Genomic DNA, 17,086 nt, shown 5'->3' on the forward strand with positions numbered 1-17,086 from the left:
GAGTTTGTGATAACACCATCATTGATACAAATTCCCCCCCCACTCGACATATTGTCATCCATGTACAACACAAAAGGTGCATTTTTTTGTCGATCGATTTCAGGATAAATGATTGTGCTCATGCGCACTACGATTTATCAGGTTATTGTTTATCAATTCTACTTGCGCTTTGAAAATCATTTGCTCATACTAAAAAAATTCCAACATGACTGTTTGTTTTTTTTTGTAATAAATCTTTGCATTTCAAGAATCTTTATAAACTCACTAATATTTAGAAACTTGCATGATTGGGTGTTTCAAAAAAATTTTGAATGTCTTTTCTACTCATCTATAGCCATCTTAACCTCCCTAGCGGTATTCCCGAGTGTAGCTCGGGGTAAAGTTTCAGTACCAAAATCGGTAACCCTGAGCTACTCTCGGGCTTACCATGCGGCGTTGCACAGGGATTCCCTACAGCGCTTACCTTGTCCTTCGCTCCCACGATGTGTCCCCTGCAGCGTCCCCGGCCATCTCCTCAGGCCGATGCCGGCATCTGGCTTCCGTGTTCCGGTCCCTGTGACGTCGGGACGTACGGGCGCCGGAACTGGTGGCAAATTTGAAAATTTGAAAAAAAATATATTTTTTTTTAAAACGATTATTTCATAGCAAAACATTCCTGTATCAAAGCATTTCACATACATTTTGTCCCACGTGCTTTGTCCTGCGCCCTGCCTGCATTTTTACTGTTCTTTCTGCCTAGAAACTTAGAAAAGTCCACGGCATCCAAAAAGCGTCGCTTTAGGTCAAAATCGGTTTTAGACCAGCTAGAGAACAGCGATAGTAAATTAGAACCACTTGCAGAATTGAGTGATAATGATTCGTGGGGGAAATTCGTCATCAGACGCTGAAAACGATTTTGCGATTTTACTCAGTGATGTGCGAACTTGGCGCTCTATTTCAAATTTCAGTGTTTTTGGTTTGATTATATTATTGAATTAAATATATTATTATATTATTATTTTTTATGATTATTTATAAATTATAATTGATTTCGTGTTTCAAGTTTTATCATACCCGGAATGTTTACTAGACTCTTGTTCGGACAGATTTCAGGGAGTTATTCCTAAATTACAGGCCTACAATAAAAAAAATACATATTTCCATGCAAAATAATGGTACCGCTTTCAGCACCAAAAATCTAAAATAATCATACCACCAGGGAGGTTAATAAAGGGTTAAGACCCTATCAGATTTCTTAAATTTTTTTAAATTTTGTATAGAGTAAGGCTGGCCATAGAAATCGTTCAAAAAAATTTTGTTTGCATTTGATAAAGATCTGTCTAACAAGTGTGTGATAATGCCATCATTGATACAAAATCTCCACTTCCCTCCCAGTTGTTGACATACTGTCATACCTGCATAGCACAAAAGGTGCATTTGTTGTTGTTCAATTTCAGGATTCGCGCTCGTGCTCTTACGCACTACTCTTTATCATGTTATTCTCTATCAATTCTACTACTCACACTTTGAAAATCATTTGCTCATACTAAAAAAATTCCAACATGACTGTCTAATTTTTGTAATAAATCTTTGCATTTCAAGAATCATTATAAACTCACTAACATTTAGAAACTTGAACGATTGGGTGTTTCGAATAAAATTTTGAATGATTTTCTACTCATATATAGCGAGCATAATAAAGGGTTAGGACCAGGGGTGGACTGACCATTTGGAAACTCGGGCACCCCGAGGGCCTGGGGTCAGTAGGGGGCCCCATGAGATGCCCCTGGTACCTTTTTCATAGGCTTTTTTGAGTTTGGGCAAGGACACAGGGGCCCCATGTTCCCCTATTGCCCAGGGGCCCCATGAGTTGTCAGTCCGCCCCTGGTTAGGACCCTATCAGATTTTTTTTTTGTCCATGTTCAGTTGGGGAGATTTTCCAGCACCTATTGTCACAGAGACACAATAGGAAGTGAGAGAGAGAAAGAATTTTCTCCAAAAATGAGATAAAAATCTTATAGTTATAGCCGGAACACGTTTTCCATTTGATCATTTTACCTCCATTCCTGTTCCAATGACATTTGTAAAATGTGGTTTTCATAGCAATTTCTTCTGGTGACAGTGGTGACTAATAGAAAGGGATACAGATGAGATAAAGAGGGGAGATTTATCAGTCCGCCCCTGGTTTTGACAATAAAACCTGGAAGCTGATTGGTTTCTTTGCAGAGCTGCACCAGATTTTGCACTCTTAAGTTTTATTAAATAACCCCTACATTCTTCTCTTGCGATGCGTTGCAGTAACATGGGTCCTGCATGCATTACTGCAACACATGTTGAGGTCAGATTAATTTTGAAAGCAGTGCAGCTCCAATACAGATGCATTGCAGTGTACCATAACACATAGCAACACATACCATGCTGCGTTGCTAAAAATGGTCCATGTATGTCTTTTTAGGATGTTTTGGTGCATTGCCAGAGGCTGCACCAAGACCTTTACAGGTATTTACACTGCTAGCATTTCAAAAATGCATTTTATTATATATATATAATGTATATTTTATTATTTATTTTTTATTTATTCATTATAGGTACTTATATAGCACTGTCAATTTACGCAGCACTTTACATATACTGTATATTTCTCATTCACATCATTCCCTAACCCTCAAGGGGCGTACAATCTAAGGTCCCTAACTCACATTCATACATACACATACTAGGGCCAATTTAGACAGGAGCCAATTAACCTACCAGCATGTCTTTGGAATGTGGGAGGAAACCGGAGTACCCGGAGGAAACCCACGCAGGTACAGGGAGAACATGCAAACTCCAGGCAGGTGGTGCTGTGGTTGGGATTTTATATCTGCCTGGAGCTCATTTCAAAATACAACTAAAGGATTCCATATGACAAGTCCCAAATTCAGTTACTATGTGATGCACAAGCCTCATAAACAAACATAAAACTTTTTTCACCTCCCCTGACTGAGCCAAATCCTCCTTCATTTGTGTCTCCTATGCTCCCCCTCCCAGACACTGCAGCTCACAGTGGGAGGGGTTCAGCAACAGAGGCAGTTCTGCCAATCCAGAAAGTAGTGAACACAGCTAGGAGTGCCCAAGTGATAACTGACAAGTCAGAGGCTTTTGAATCATTAGTGACAATGCTAATAGTTAGCATGTCTGCCTGACAACACTAGGGCTGTTGGTTCAAATCCCAACGATGGCAACACGTGCCTCAAATTTGCATGCTCTCCCTGTGCCTATGTGGGTTTCCCCCCACACTCCAAAGATATAGTTACATAGTTAGTCTGGCTGAAAAAAGACAAAAGTCCAAACAATCAAAAAAAGTTATAATCCTATACCCATCATTGATCCAGAGAAAGGCAAAATAAAAACTCAGCAAAGCATGACTCAATTTGCTCCTGCAGGGGAAAAAATTCCTTCCTGATCCCCGAGAGACAATCGGATATTCCCTGGATCAACTTTACCTATAAATGTTATATTCAGTTATATTCTGTGTATCTAGGAGAGAATCCAGGACTTTTTTAAAGACATGTTGGTAGGTTAATTGGATCCTGTTTAAATTGTCCCTAGTATGTGTATGTATGAATGTGAGTTAGGGACCTTAGATTGTACACCCCTTGAGGGTTAGGGACTGATGTGAATGTACAATATATATGTAAAGCGCTGCGTAAATTGACAGCGCTATAGAAGTACCTGAAATAAACAATATCCACACGCCCTGCAACATCTTCTCATCCCACTGGAGCTCAAGCAGGAAAAGCCTACATGGGAGTGGCAACGCTGCACATTATTCATGCGCGGTGCAGCATCGTTGCCACCCCATCACCGTAAACTGCATTAGTTTAGGGTGACCAGACATTCTTGGTTTTCAGGGACAGTCTTCGATTTTAGGAGGCTGTCCCCGGAAAAAAAAGTGTTTTTTAATTTTGGCCCCAAAAGAATGTGGTCCCAGTTTCTTTCAGGTGGCTTCAGTGTGATCCATTTTATCAGCATTTCTATGATTGGCCTGGAGCAGGAGGGGCGGGGGGTGGGGGTTTCTCCTCTCTTGGCTTGTGCAGGGTTTGTCTTGGATAGCAAAGGATATAAATTATTTGTTGCCTTGCCCTTGTGACCTTGGCCTGTATGATATTTATTTTAGAGTTTGTAAGTTAACCCTACACTGGGGTACAGGGTTGGGAAAAAGGGTGAGTGGGCATCCAGGTGAAGCAGGTGGACTGTGCACAGTGTTTTATTGTGGGGGTGGGGTTCCTTGTGGCTAGGTAAACCTGTAGCAGTAGACACCAGGGGCACTTTGTGCCAATAATATACTCAGCTGGATTATGATCCTTTGCTGGCTGCCACCTCTAAATGCAGCCTGGGACATGACCTGACCCATGAGCGTGCTGGTGATGGCCTGTGCAGAAAAAAGCAGGGGGGTTCTGGAGAGGTGACATGCTCCATATGACGCCACAGAACACCTCCCCCCCCCCCCCCCCGCTGCTCTGCAAGTATATGGTGCCCGCTACTCTAGATAACTTACTTCTGACGCCTGCACTGTATGTTACTTACTACTGACCCCTGCACTCTACATTGCTTATTACTGATTCCTGAACTCTGCATTATATACTACTGACCTATACACTCTGCATTACTTATCACTGACCCCTGAACTGTGCATTACTTACTACTGACCTCTACACTCTGCATTACTTATCACTGACCCCTGAACTGTGCATTACTTACTACTGACCTCTACACTCTGTATTACTTATCACTGACCCCTGAACTGTGCATTACTTACTACTGACCTCTACACTCTGTATTACTTACTACTGATTTTTAAACTTTATGTCATTTACTTCTAACCCCTGCACACTTCATTGCTTACTATTGACTCCTGAATTCTGCATTACTTACTATTGACCCCTGCACTCTGTACTTCTTACTACTAGTGAACTCACCAGCAGATGGCAAATTGTGGTGACTCACCAACAATGCCATGCCAAGGTATGGTGAGTATAAATTCAGGGAGCAGGGGATTTATGCTGGAAGTGGTCATGGGGGTGGGGGATTGTACTCCGAGGAGGAAGGAATTTTCGTATGGAGGACAGTTTGTGCTTTACTTACTTTTGGCCTCTGCTGTGTGATTAATCACTATTGGACCTGTACTCGTTGTGCTACACACCCCTGCACTCTGTGTGGTAAACACTCCTGACCCCTGCACTCTGTGTGTTACACACCCCTGACCCCTGCACTCTGTGTTACACACCCCTGACCCCCCGCACTCTGTGTGTTACACACCCCTGACCCCCGCACTCTGTGTGTTACACACCCCTGACCCCTGCACTCTGTGGGTTACACACCCCTGACCCCTGCACTATGTGAGTTACACCCCCCCTTACCCCCCGCACTCTGTGTGTTACACACCCCTGACCCCTGCACTCTGTGTGTTACACACCCCTGACCCCTGCACTCTGTGTGTTACACACCCCTGATCCCTGCACTCTGTGCGTTACACCCTCCTGGCCCCCGCACTCTGTGTGTTACACACCCCTGACCCCTGCAGTCTGTGAGTTACACCCCCCCTGACCCCTGCACTCTGTGTGTTACACACCCCTAAACCCTACACTCTATGTGTTATGCCCTATCAACCCAGAGCAAAGAAGGCTCAGATGTTATTAAATCATACCTATTTAAGTCCTTCCCGCTTTAAACACAATTTAGCCACACCCAACATTCATAAGCCGTTGTTAGCCCTGTCTCGGTTCAGCCCCTGCTTTACCCCCAAAAAGTGGGTGTGGTCAGTAGGGTCTCACCATACATCAGGTGGACTTAACGGATCATCAGTAGGAATGAGCTCAAGGATCAGAACAAAACAGATTTGGACCAAACTTTGCCTGTATTTATACCGCTGCTATATATGACAACTTCCTGTCAATGACTGTTAAGAAGGAAGCGGGTTATCAGCATCAGCCTCATCATTAGCAACAGGTGATGTCACTTCCGGGAAACTTAGTGAGCCAATCACAGAAGCAAGAAATGACACTTCTGGGGGGCGTACTGTACACCACCTGTGTACACAACAAATCCAGGTTTATACAATGCATTACATTTTACGCAAAATTACAGCGCTGCAGGTTGAAAAGGTAAATTTATTTTTAATAACTTTCAGTTGCAATTGTATACCCTATGTTCATTTTTTTATTTGCTTTTTTTGTCCTACGAAAATGGAGTTACCCTTTAAAAAACTGGAGGATTTAACCTCTTTCCGCCTGGCCTATGGCCAAATGGCGGCCGGCAAAAACACTCACCTTTCCGGGTGGATGCCATTTGGCGTCCTTTCGGGCATGTGCAGTCTGCGTGCCTGCAGAGCCTCGCAGCGGTGCGATCTGTCACCAGCCGTGTACCTTGGACACGGCCGATGACAGATCTGAGTACCGGCCCCGTTGCCGGTACCATGTGACCTGCTGTGGCCAATCACAGCAGGTCACATGACAGTTGTATACAATGGATGGCTTCATTCATGCCATCCATTGTATACTAGTGTGTCTAGCTGTGAATGGTCACAGCGATCACATGCACAAGGAAATTACTATAGTAACATTGTACTACTTTGGTCATAGTGAAATCTAAAAAAAAATCTTAAAAAAAAAGTAATAACAAATTAAAAATAATAATAATAATAATAAAAAAATTAAAAATAAAAATAAATTATATTTTTTTTCATACTGTCACCAGTCAGTGTCCCTGATCACCGCCATGCCAGTTATATAATGACGCTGTACTGCACTGGTGACAGTATGTAAACAAAATTGTGAAAATCATTTTTTCATTTTTTCATTTTCCGAAAAATTATGACAAAAAAAATACAACTTCAAAAAATTTGCCATGCCTCTTATGAAGTACGTCGGACTGTCTACTCTGCAAAAAGGGGTCATTTGGGGGATATCTGTACTGTTCTGACATTTGGGGATATCTGTACTGTTCTGACATTCTTGGACCTCAAGAAATTAGATTGGCTGTCAGTACTTCAGGATTGATCAATTTTCAGATCTCTACCATAGTTTGTGAACTCTATAACTTTCCTACAAACTAAAAAATACATCCTAATTTGGGTTATTTTCACCAAAGACATGTAGCAGAATACATCTCGGCCTAAATTTATGAAGAACAATTATTTATTTGCAAACATTTATAACAGAAACAAAGAAAAACGTGGTTTTTTTTCAACATTTTCTGTCTTTTTTTGTTAATTTAGCAAAAAAAAAAAAACCCCAGTGGTGATTAAATACCACCAAAAGAAAGCTCTAGTTGTGTGAAGAAAATGATAAAATGTTAGTTTGGGTACAATGTTGTATGACCGCGCAATTGTCATTCAAAGTGTGAGAGCACTGAAACCTGAAAATTGGCCTGGGCAGGAAGGGGGTAAAAGTGCCCGGTATGGAAGAGGTTAAAATCACTCAAAGTGCTGCAATTTATTTTTTGATAGGAGGTAACAGTTCTATCTTCGCTAACGGTGATTGTGACTCAACTTGATTTCAGTAATATATTTTCATGGTGTTATTTCATAAATATTTGTTGATGAATACATACACACACACACACACATATATATATATATATATATATATATATATATATATATATATAGTATATGCAGTACACTGTATATATTAAATGTCACTAGAGCACAGAACTGCTTCAACACTGACAATCACCTACTTGTAAGACAGATGGTATTCCTGACAGTCATTGACACATCGAGCCTTGGATGCAGAAACTTTTTTTTTTCCCTCATTGTTGCGTAGATACCTCCCGAGTTCAAACACCCCGTCTCCTAAGGGATAGTTCTAACACCAGCCAGATGGAAGACTGCTATTGTTTATGTAATAAGATGACAAGGAGGCAATCATGCCGGACTGTAAGCTCTTTGGCCCAGGAAACACTGACTTTAAAGTGCAAAGGATCATCAGCAATTAAAAACTCACTAGGCTGTGGGGGTGGATTGGTAGTGAGAGATATATTCTAGATAGAACAATTAGGTAACAAAGGAACCAGAAGGAACTGCATGACTGTAGACAGCTCCTGACAAAACCATGTCTATGGCAGACCTCAGCAGGAGTCGCCACTAATATATATTAGGGGGAATGTACCACTCAAGTCTGTGGTGCCTATAGGTCTAGTGCATCTATAAAGAAGAAAGCTCAAACTATCCAAGTGTTTTTTGGGAGCTGACTTGACATCGAGGAATGGATGCGCCTTTGTCTATAGCAAAGCAGAAAAAAAAGCAAGAACTCCACATAAAGCAGAATTCCTAAATGCACGGAGATCAGCTGATTTAACCGCCAAAGGATTTGAAATTCTGTCCTTCCGCTCCTGAGATATACACAGCTCTGCCACAGAGCATAGCCCTAACTGGCAGGACAGGAGACCTGAAACTCTTCAGCTGCAGTAGAGTAATGCTGAGTACACACTAGAAGTGGGCTGAATGAAAAAAAATACCTTGCAGATCGCCATACTAACACAAGGGTTGAGGGACAATGCCCCACCAGAACATGCTGATCAGCGCTCGCAGTCAATGGCTGTAAGCGCTGATCAGATTCTGGTTTTCCAGCATGCCAGTTTGCCCTCCCACCAGAACATGCTGATCAGAGCTCACAGCCATTGGCTGCGAGCGCTGATCAGATTCCGGATTTCCAGCATTCCTGTTCGACTGCCCCCTCCCCCACCAGAACACACTAATCAGAGCTCACAGCCATTGGCTGCGAGTATTGATCAGATTCCGGATTTCCAGCATTCCTGTTTGACTGCCCCTCCCCCACCAGAACACACTGTTTAGAGCTCACAGCCATTGGCTGTGAGCGCTGATTGGATTCTGGTTTTCCAGCATGCCTGTTCAACTGCTCCCTCCCCCACCAGAACACGGTGATCAGCACTCACATCCATTGGCTGTGAGTGCTGATCAGATTCTGGTTTTCCAGCATGCTCATTCAACAGAAGCCATTTCTGAGACAGGCTTCTGTCGGACAGGGAGCTGTACATACGGACTGAAAATTGTCCGTTTCCTGCTGAAGTGCCTGTTTTTGGATGATTTACAGTCCGTGTGTACCTAGTTTAACACTTTCCAGTCTACTCCAACCCCTAGCCTGGAGGACTGTTAAAGGAGAAGCAGAAAAATGAGGAGCTAATCTCTCTGTTACTCTGCTCTCTCCTCCTATCAGCATGTAAGCAGGGGTTAGTAGCCTTTTCAGTAAGGTCCCTCCTTTGGCTGTGGCTAGTGGGTGGTGTGTAGTGTGGGAACAGTCCTAGGCATAGGAGTGATTGGAACAGGCTACCCCTGATATATGCTATGTATGTTTGTACCTACAAGGAGGAGTATGGGAGAGTGGGCTGGACACTCTGTCTACTGGTACTGAACTGTGCTCTGTAAGTGGAGCTATGGAGCTGAGGAATGTGTTGTATGGAGCTGAAGAATTTGTTGTATGGAGCTGAGGAATGTGTTGTATGGAGCTAAAGACTTTGTTGTATGGAGACAAGGTATGTGTTGTATAGAGCTGAGGAATATGTTGTATAGAGCTGAGGAATGTGTTGTATGGAGCAGGGGAATTTGTTGTATGGAGCTGCGGACTTTGTTGTATGGAGCCGAGCAATCTGTTATATGGAGCTGAGGAATGTGTTGTATGGAGCTGAGAAATTTGTTGTATAGAGCTGAGGAATGTGTTGTATGGAGCTGGAGAATGTGTTGTATGGAGCTGAGGAATGTGTTGTATGGAGCTGGGGAATGTGTTGTATGGAGCTGAGGAATGTGTTGTATGGAGCAGAGGAATATGTTGTATGGAGCTGAGGAATGTGTTGTACGGAGCTGAGGAATTTGTTGTACGTAGTTGAGGAATGTGTTGTACGGAGCTGAGGAATTTGTTGTATGGAGCTGAGGAATTTGTTGTATGGAGCTGAGGAATTTGTTGTATGAAGCCGAGGAATTTGTTGCATGGAGCTGAGGAATTTGTTGTATGGAGCTGAGGAATTTGTTGTATGGAGCTGAGGAATGTGTTGTATGGAGCTGAGGAATGTGTTTATGGAGCTGAGGTATTTGATGTATAGAGTTGAGGAATGTGTTGTATGGAGCTGAGGAATGTGCTGTATGAAGCCGAGGAATTTGTTGTATGGAGCTGAGGAATGTGTTGTATGGAGCTGAGGAATGTGTTGTATGGAGCTGAGGTATTTGGTGTAAAGAGCTGAGGAATGTGTTGTATGGAGCTGAGGAATTTGTTGTATGGAGCTGAGGAATGTGTTGTATGAAGCCGAGGAATTTGTTGTGTGGAGCTGAGGAATGTATTCTATGGAGCTGAGGAATGTGTTGTATGGAGCTGAGGTATTTGGTGTAAAGAGCTGAGGAATGTGTTCTATGGAGCTGAGGAATTTGTTGTATTGAGCTGAGGAATGTGTTGTATTGAGCTGAGGAATGTGTTGTATGGAGCTGAGAAATGTGTTGTATGGAGCAGAAGAATGCATTGTTGTTGTATTCTGACAGTGGGGACTCCTCCACTGTCAGAATACAATGATCAGTGCTGCAGCCACTGACCGAATGAGAAATTTTCAACATCTTATTCAACAAAAGTCGATTAGATCAATTTCTGTTGAATGTGAACGGCCATACATGGATCAAAATTCAGGTGGTCCCTGCGGAACAAGCCAAATTTCGAGTTACCTATGACAAACTTAAGGCAAGTCATGCCAACTTCAGGAGATCCTTAATAGGCCTCTAAAGAAATGAAGATGACCCTCTTCTGCAATAGAAAAGGTGATATACTGTACTTTGGGGGCCCATGGCTCTTACCACACCTCCAATCCAATGCTACATTCTCTGTTTGTCATTCAACAATTCTGAGAGTACCAGATTCCCCTGATCGCTACATCACTACAGGACCAGGGGCGGACTGACCATTTGGAAACTCGGGCACTGCCCGAGGGCCCGGGGTCAGTAGGGGGCCCCATGAGATACCCCTGGTACCCTTTGCATTGGCTTTTTTGAGTTTGGGCAAGGACACAGGGGCCCCATGATCCCCTATTGCCCGGGGGCCCCATGAGTTGTCAGTCTGCCCCTGTACAGGACTGTAGGGGTAGAATGAAGGAACATGGCAACCAGAGGGGGGAATTGGTATCTGACATTCCAGGAAGTGTTGAATGCCAAGGAGACTGTTGGGGTCTACATAGCAGGAATGCAGGGGACTTAGGAGACATGAACCACCATAGAGTTGAGCTTAAACCTCTCCTATTACAGGAGACAAGCAACTGATGGGGCCTCTTTACCCACCCTATCCGTAAGTACTGCACATACAGGTATGATTTACATGCAGGGGAATATTTTACAATCAAATAAACATGCTCATTTTTCACAGGCACACATTTCACACTTACAGAGAACAGAAGACGGCAGAGTAGCAGAACGGAAGGACATTAATAAGCAACCACGTCTGCAGCTCCCCTTGCTCTTTCTGACCAATTAGCTGGATTAGAAAAGTGCAGCTGTCCTCTGTTGATGAAACACTGCACATCTCAGTGTTTGGAAAAAGTGTAAAGGTCATTTAACCCCACTGAACTCCACATGGCACCCGGGAGCCACTTTCTGGCGTCAAGCCATGTTTAAATGAGCTACAATAACTTGCGTGGCACCTTCTCACTTATTAGAGACACCTGCACATGGTATGATCACTTAGCAGAATCCTTAGAGTTCCGCGGCGTAATACTAGAATAATGACTCATTAATGACTTACTGTGGGGGAAGACGAAGTTGAATTAAATGTAGGAAAAAGCAGCAATGTTCTATTTACCAATAAAACATGGTGTACTCGCCAAATGTCCTTATATTGGCAGAGCTATAGAGGGTGTTTATACAAATATAGAAATCTCTCGCCATTCAGTTCAATTCAATGTGTATCTGAAGAAGAACTTTTGTTGAAATGTGTCTCTGACTCCAGCTTCCTTAAAAAAAATAGATTGCCGAGACGTTGCTAAACTGGAAAAAAATCAGAAATACTTTTCCTAGCACCGTTTCCTGCAAAATTGCCCCTTTTTGGGCTTGAGTGATGCCCAGGATTATTCAACCCACTTCCTAAGAGACCAGGTTGTTGAGGGCCTGCCCCATGGGAGTGTGCCATCAGGATATCCTGGAGTCCAAGGAGAATGCTGTAAAGAGCAACCCATGCCATGCTGCATTGATGATCTGCTCACCACCAATGGAGGAAGAGGGTGAAGGGGTCCTTTCTGGGGATTATGTTCAGGGGTCAGCCTATAATGAATATATAATATGCAATTGATTTTATAGTTGGGGATAGATTGTCATTTCATTTTAATGTTTCTGTGAGATTTTCTTTGAGAGACCACCTACCTTTAGAGTCCTATTTTAATTTATCTCCTGATTTGTCCAGGATTGTGCGTATTCAGTTTCTAATTGGGATGTGAAGGTTTTCTTTGGATAACACCCCTGGTACTGTTTGGACCCTGGGAGTGAGTCATCAATCCACCCTTGAATCATGGGAAAATGTTGTAGAGAGCAGCCCATGTCATACAGCATTCACATTGTGCTCATCACCAATGGAGGAAAACGGTGAAGGGGATCCATGATTTCACGGATTTCATCATAATGTGGTGCTTGTCTCTACAGAATTCAGAATCTGGCCACCATTGATGTAAAAAAAGCATGAAGAGGACCCATGATGTTGCACAATCATGCCAAAGACACCAGAGAAAAAAACACAAAAACACTCCTCTTAGCGATGTCCCATGCACACTTGTTACTTTTCAGACTTGAATCGTTCAACCCATTTCCTATGAGCCCTAGGTGTCAAGGGCTTGCCCCCTGGAAATGAATCTGGGCAAATCAGGAGATAAAGAAAAACTGGACTTCAAAGGTGGGTGGTCTCTCAAAGTAAATCTCTCAGAAACATTAAAATGAAAAAGTTTTATTTACAAAATGCATTATCAAATCCCAGGGACAAAGTATCCAAAACTTTAAAATCAATTGCACTTTATATAGTCATTATAGGCTGACCCATGAACATAATCCCCCAAAACCATTGTATAGAGTTTTAGATACATTCAAGCAGGCTGAAGAAACCCTTTAGCATTGGGATTCATTCTGTTTATCTACAATTGAACTTATCTTCTGATCGCCAACACTTCCTGGACTATACTATTTGGGAATGGTTTATTATATCCAGTAGTACCTATGGAAGTGTTTGAGCCTGCTTGACCAGGGGATGGGGAAGGTGTAGGGTGTTCCTGTTTTCATCCATGTACTGTAATTTTAAAGGGCTGGCTCACCTTTTCAGAAAAAAATTAAAAGGTAAACTAACACCCTATACCCTCCCTAGGTGTGTGGCCCCTGCTGCACTTACCTTTATTGGTGATACAATTTCACCATCCGTGCAGCCCATTGCAGTGGTCTTGGGGTTTAAAACCCGTGCTGTTCTTAAAAATGTTCCCTCCTCCTAACTATTCTGCATACAATAAAAGATGTGTATGCTTACCTATTTTCAGTCCACTTCCATCTAGTCACATGATCCTGCAGCTCCAGATCCCTTGGGTCAGTGAACAGCTGCTGCAGGGAAGAGGAGGAAGCTCCAACAATGGATGGGCTATAGTAGCCTATTGGTGATGTCTCAGCTCCTGGAATTCACAGTCATTTTCAAGCGGATCATGTGCAGGATCACATGATGAGCAGACCGCAGCTTATTAACTGGTTCTTCCCTGAAAGTACAGAGGCTGCCCATGCTGGAAAGCACCAGTCCATTCACAGCAGCTCCAATAAAACAGTCTAGGGGATGTCTATTTAACATTTACATCTTGAAGAAACTTTAACAGGAGAGAGATTAGGACATGGGATTCTATATAATGATTAGTACATAGCAATTATAGGACAGTCTTCTTCTTAAGCATTTATGGATGCTGGACAGTCTAATGTCTCACAGCTGTGGTCCATGAGACAGATTTCTGAGCAGATTATGGTCTCAGAGCTGAAGAGCATGAGGCAAGTCTCTGAGCAGTCTAAGATCACACAGCTGGGGACCATGAGAGAGGTTTCTGAGCAGTCTAAGATCACACAGCTGGGGACCATGAGAGAGGTTTCTGAGCAGTCTAAGGTCTCACAGCTGAAGACCATAAGGCAAGTCTCTGAGCAGTCTAAGGTTTCACAGCTGAAGACCATGTGGCAAATCTCTGAGCAGTCTAAGGTCACAAAGCTGGGGACCATGAGAAAGGTTTCTGAGCAGTCTAAGGTCTCACACCTGAAGACCATAGGTCAAGTTTCTGAGCAGTCTAAGGTCACACTGCTGGGGACCACAAGGCAAGTCTCTCCACAGTCTAAAGTCTCAAAACAGAAGACCATGAGGCAAGTCTCTGAGCATCTAAGTTCACACCACTGGGGACCATGAGGCAAGTCTCTGAGCAGTCTAAGGCCTCACAGCTGAAGACCATGAGCCAAATCTCTGAGCAGTCTAAGACCGCAGAACTGAAGACCATTAGGCAAGTCTGTTTGGCATTTAGTTATCTTGCACCTATGCACAACTGCTGGTGCCCTTTCCAATCTCCAAAACACTACATAGTCACAGGGATTAATTTAGGGTCTTTATTCACAGGTTTCCAGGACAGCTGCCATCTTCCAGCTTCCTCCAAACATGACCCATTTAATGAGAAGGTCCTTCTCTAGACCAGGTGCCTTGTGGTGAGGTCCTGCACTCAGCTTCTAAAAAGGTCCATCCAGACCATCAGCCCTGACCCCGCTGAGGCCTCTAAACAACAGCATAGTCCATGTGCTGCCTAAGAGCAGCAGCATCTCAGGCTCCGGACCCTCCTGTGGAGAGAGAACCCAGATCTCCAGTGCTTCAGACTATTTATCACCTTTCTAGTCCCTTTCTAGACACTCTTCTCCAAAGCTGACTGAAGCCAGGGGTAGACTGACCATTGAAAACTCGGGCACTGCACGAGGGCCCGGTGTCAGTAGAGGGCCCCATGAGATGCCCCTGGTACCTTTTTCATAAGCTTTTTTGAGTTTGATCCCCTATTGCCCCGGGGCCCCATGAGTTGTCAGTCCGCCCCTGACTGAAACATGATAAATATTAAGGCTGAATATTTACTTCTCCCTCCCTAAGCCTCTTCCAGAGGATGAGGGAAGCAATCAAACTCCCAGCCTGTGAAACCCTGAACAGACCAGGACAAACACTCACTGCTCCCTTGATTACAGAAGGAGACAAAAACTAAATTTACTTAGCATTCTATGCTGCTTCATTGCTATAGTTAGGGTTTTCTTCTGCTTTAACCATTAAAAATCTATTGTTTCTAATTTTTCTTGTATATAGTCTGTTGGTCTTTTTTTTTTTTATTTTAAAGTTCGTTGGATTTTGTCTTTTAGTTCTCTGCCTTTACTGTACAGAATAGTGTAAATAGATTGTAGATTATAATGTAATTTATGGAGCCCTCTTGTTAGCGAGTATGCAGCCCCAGATAAAATTGGGGCAGAGACGTGGTGCCACACAATGGTACACGCTAAACCCAGGAAGCGCATTCTCTGAAGTACACCATCAAAGACTTTCTATTCTGCCTCTAAGCATCTGTGAAACGCGGCTAAAAATGTTTTAATCAGGCTGTTTATGTATGATGCAGATCTGAGACGGAGATACATCCCGACTATCTGACATCTAACAGTTTACACTCACACACAAACAGAAAAGAACAAGGATACAGAGATCCACACAGAAACATTATTCACATCTCCCCGGTGCTAAATCTGTGTCAGTGTGTAATATAATTTGCTTTTTATGATTTCAAACACAATTATGCACACCGGTAGCATATTTGCTGCTTCAGATGAACAAAAAAATAGCTGCTGAGATCAGATATTGGACACAGATGGAAAGATTTCTTAACAGACCTGAGACTGTCTCAATTTTTGGGGTCCCAATAGGTGTTGGGCAGTAAAAAGTAGCTGGGGGATGTCTAAAAATTCTCCGCAAAAATTGCAGTTAGCCTAAAGTAGATGTAAACCATAAATAAATGACATTCAGTTTGGTAAAGCACTGTGTATCGTAAATAATCACCTATTTGTTCTTACTGTTTTAAGGTGCCATGCACACTAGTGTTTTTTAACCTCTGTGGCGGTATTCCCGAGTGTAGCTCGGGGTAAAGTTTCAGTACCACAAGCAGTAACCCCGAGCTACACTCGGGCTTACCATGCAGCGCTGCTCCGGGATCTCTTCTTCTCTTACCATGTCCTGCGCTCCCGCGATGTCCCTCCTGCAGTGTCCCCGGCAATGTCCTCCATCGGATGCCGGCATCTGTCATCTGGGTTCCGTCCCCTGCGAGCTTCGGGACGTACGGGGGATGGAACGGCAGGAAATTTGAAAATGACAAAAAGTGACATTCACTAAAATCACATAGTATAACATTACTGTATCAACCCATTTCACATACATTTTGTCCCGAGTGCTTTGTCCTGTGCCCTGCCTGCATTTTTACTGTTCTTTCTGCCTGGAAACTTAGAAACGTCCATGGCATCCAAAAAGCGTCCCTTTAGGTCAAAAGCGGTTTTAGACCAGCTAGAGAACAGCGATCGTAAATCAGAACCACTTGCAGAATTGAGTGATAATGATTTGTGGGGAAATTCTTCATCAGACACTGAAAACAATTTTGCGACTTTGCTCAGTGATGTGTGAACTTGGCGCTATATTTCACATTTCAGTGTTTTTGGTTTGATTATATTATTGAATTAAATTTATTATTATTAAATTATTATTTTTTATGATTATTTATTAAATTATAATTTATGATTTCGTGTTTCAAATTGTAACATACCCGGATGTTTACTAGACTCTTGTTCAGACAGATTTCAGTGAGTTATTCCTAAAAATGACAGGCATACAATAAAAAAAATACATATTTCCATGCAAACAAATGTACCGCTTTGAGCACAGAAATATGGACATAATCAGACCGCTAGGGAGGTTAAAGCTTTTAGAAGCTGTTATTAGCATTTTTTCTGATTCTAGAAGCTAAATAGTGTTATCCTATGTGTCCATGCACACTACTTTAGGCTATGAGTATTTGTTGAGCT

General features: G+C 42.8%; 1 long non-coding RNA gene across 1 annotated transcript in view; it reads right to left on the bottom strand.

Moving 5' to 3' along the window:
• Positions 1-459: 459 nt before the first annotated feature.
• LOC149444322 (uncharacterized) overlaps positions 460-17,086 on the bottom strand; it is a 35,118-nt gene continuing 18,491 nt past the window's right edge. Inside the window, exon 3 of the long non-coding RNA XR_016306530.1 lies at positions 460-583. This is a non-coding gene — a long non-coding RNA (uncharacterized LOC149444322). The remainder of the gene's footprint in view (positions 584-17,086) is intronic.

The sequence above is a fragment of the Staurois parvus genome, unplaced genomic scaffold (genome assembly GCF_062004578.1).
Source record: "Staurois parvus isolate SC_StPar_1 unplaced genomic scaffold, SC_StPar_1.0 ptg000788l, whole genome shotgun sequence".
NCBI classification, from domain to species: Eukaryota; Metazoa; Chordata; class Amphibia; order Anura; family Ranidae; genus Staurois; species Staurois parvus.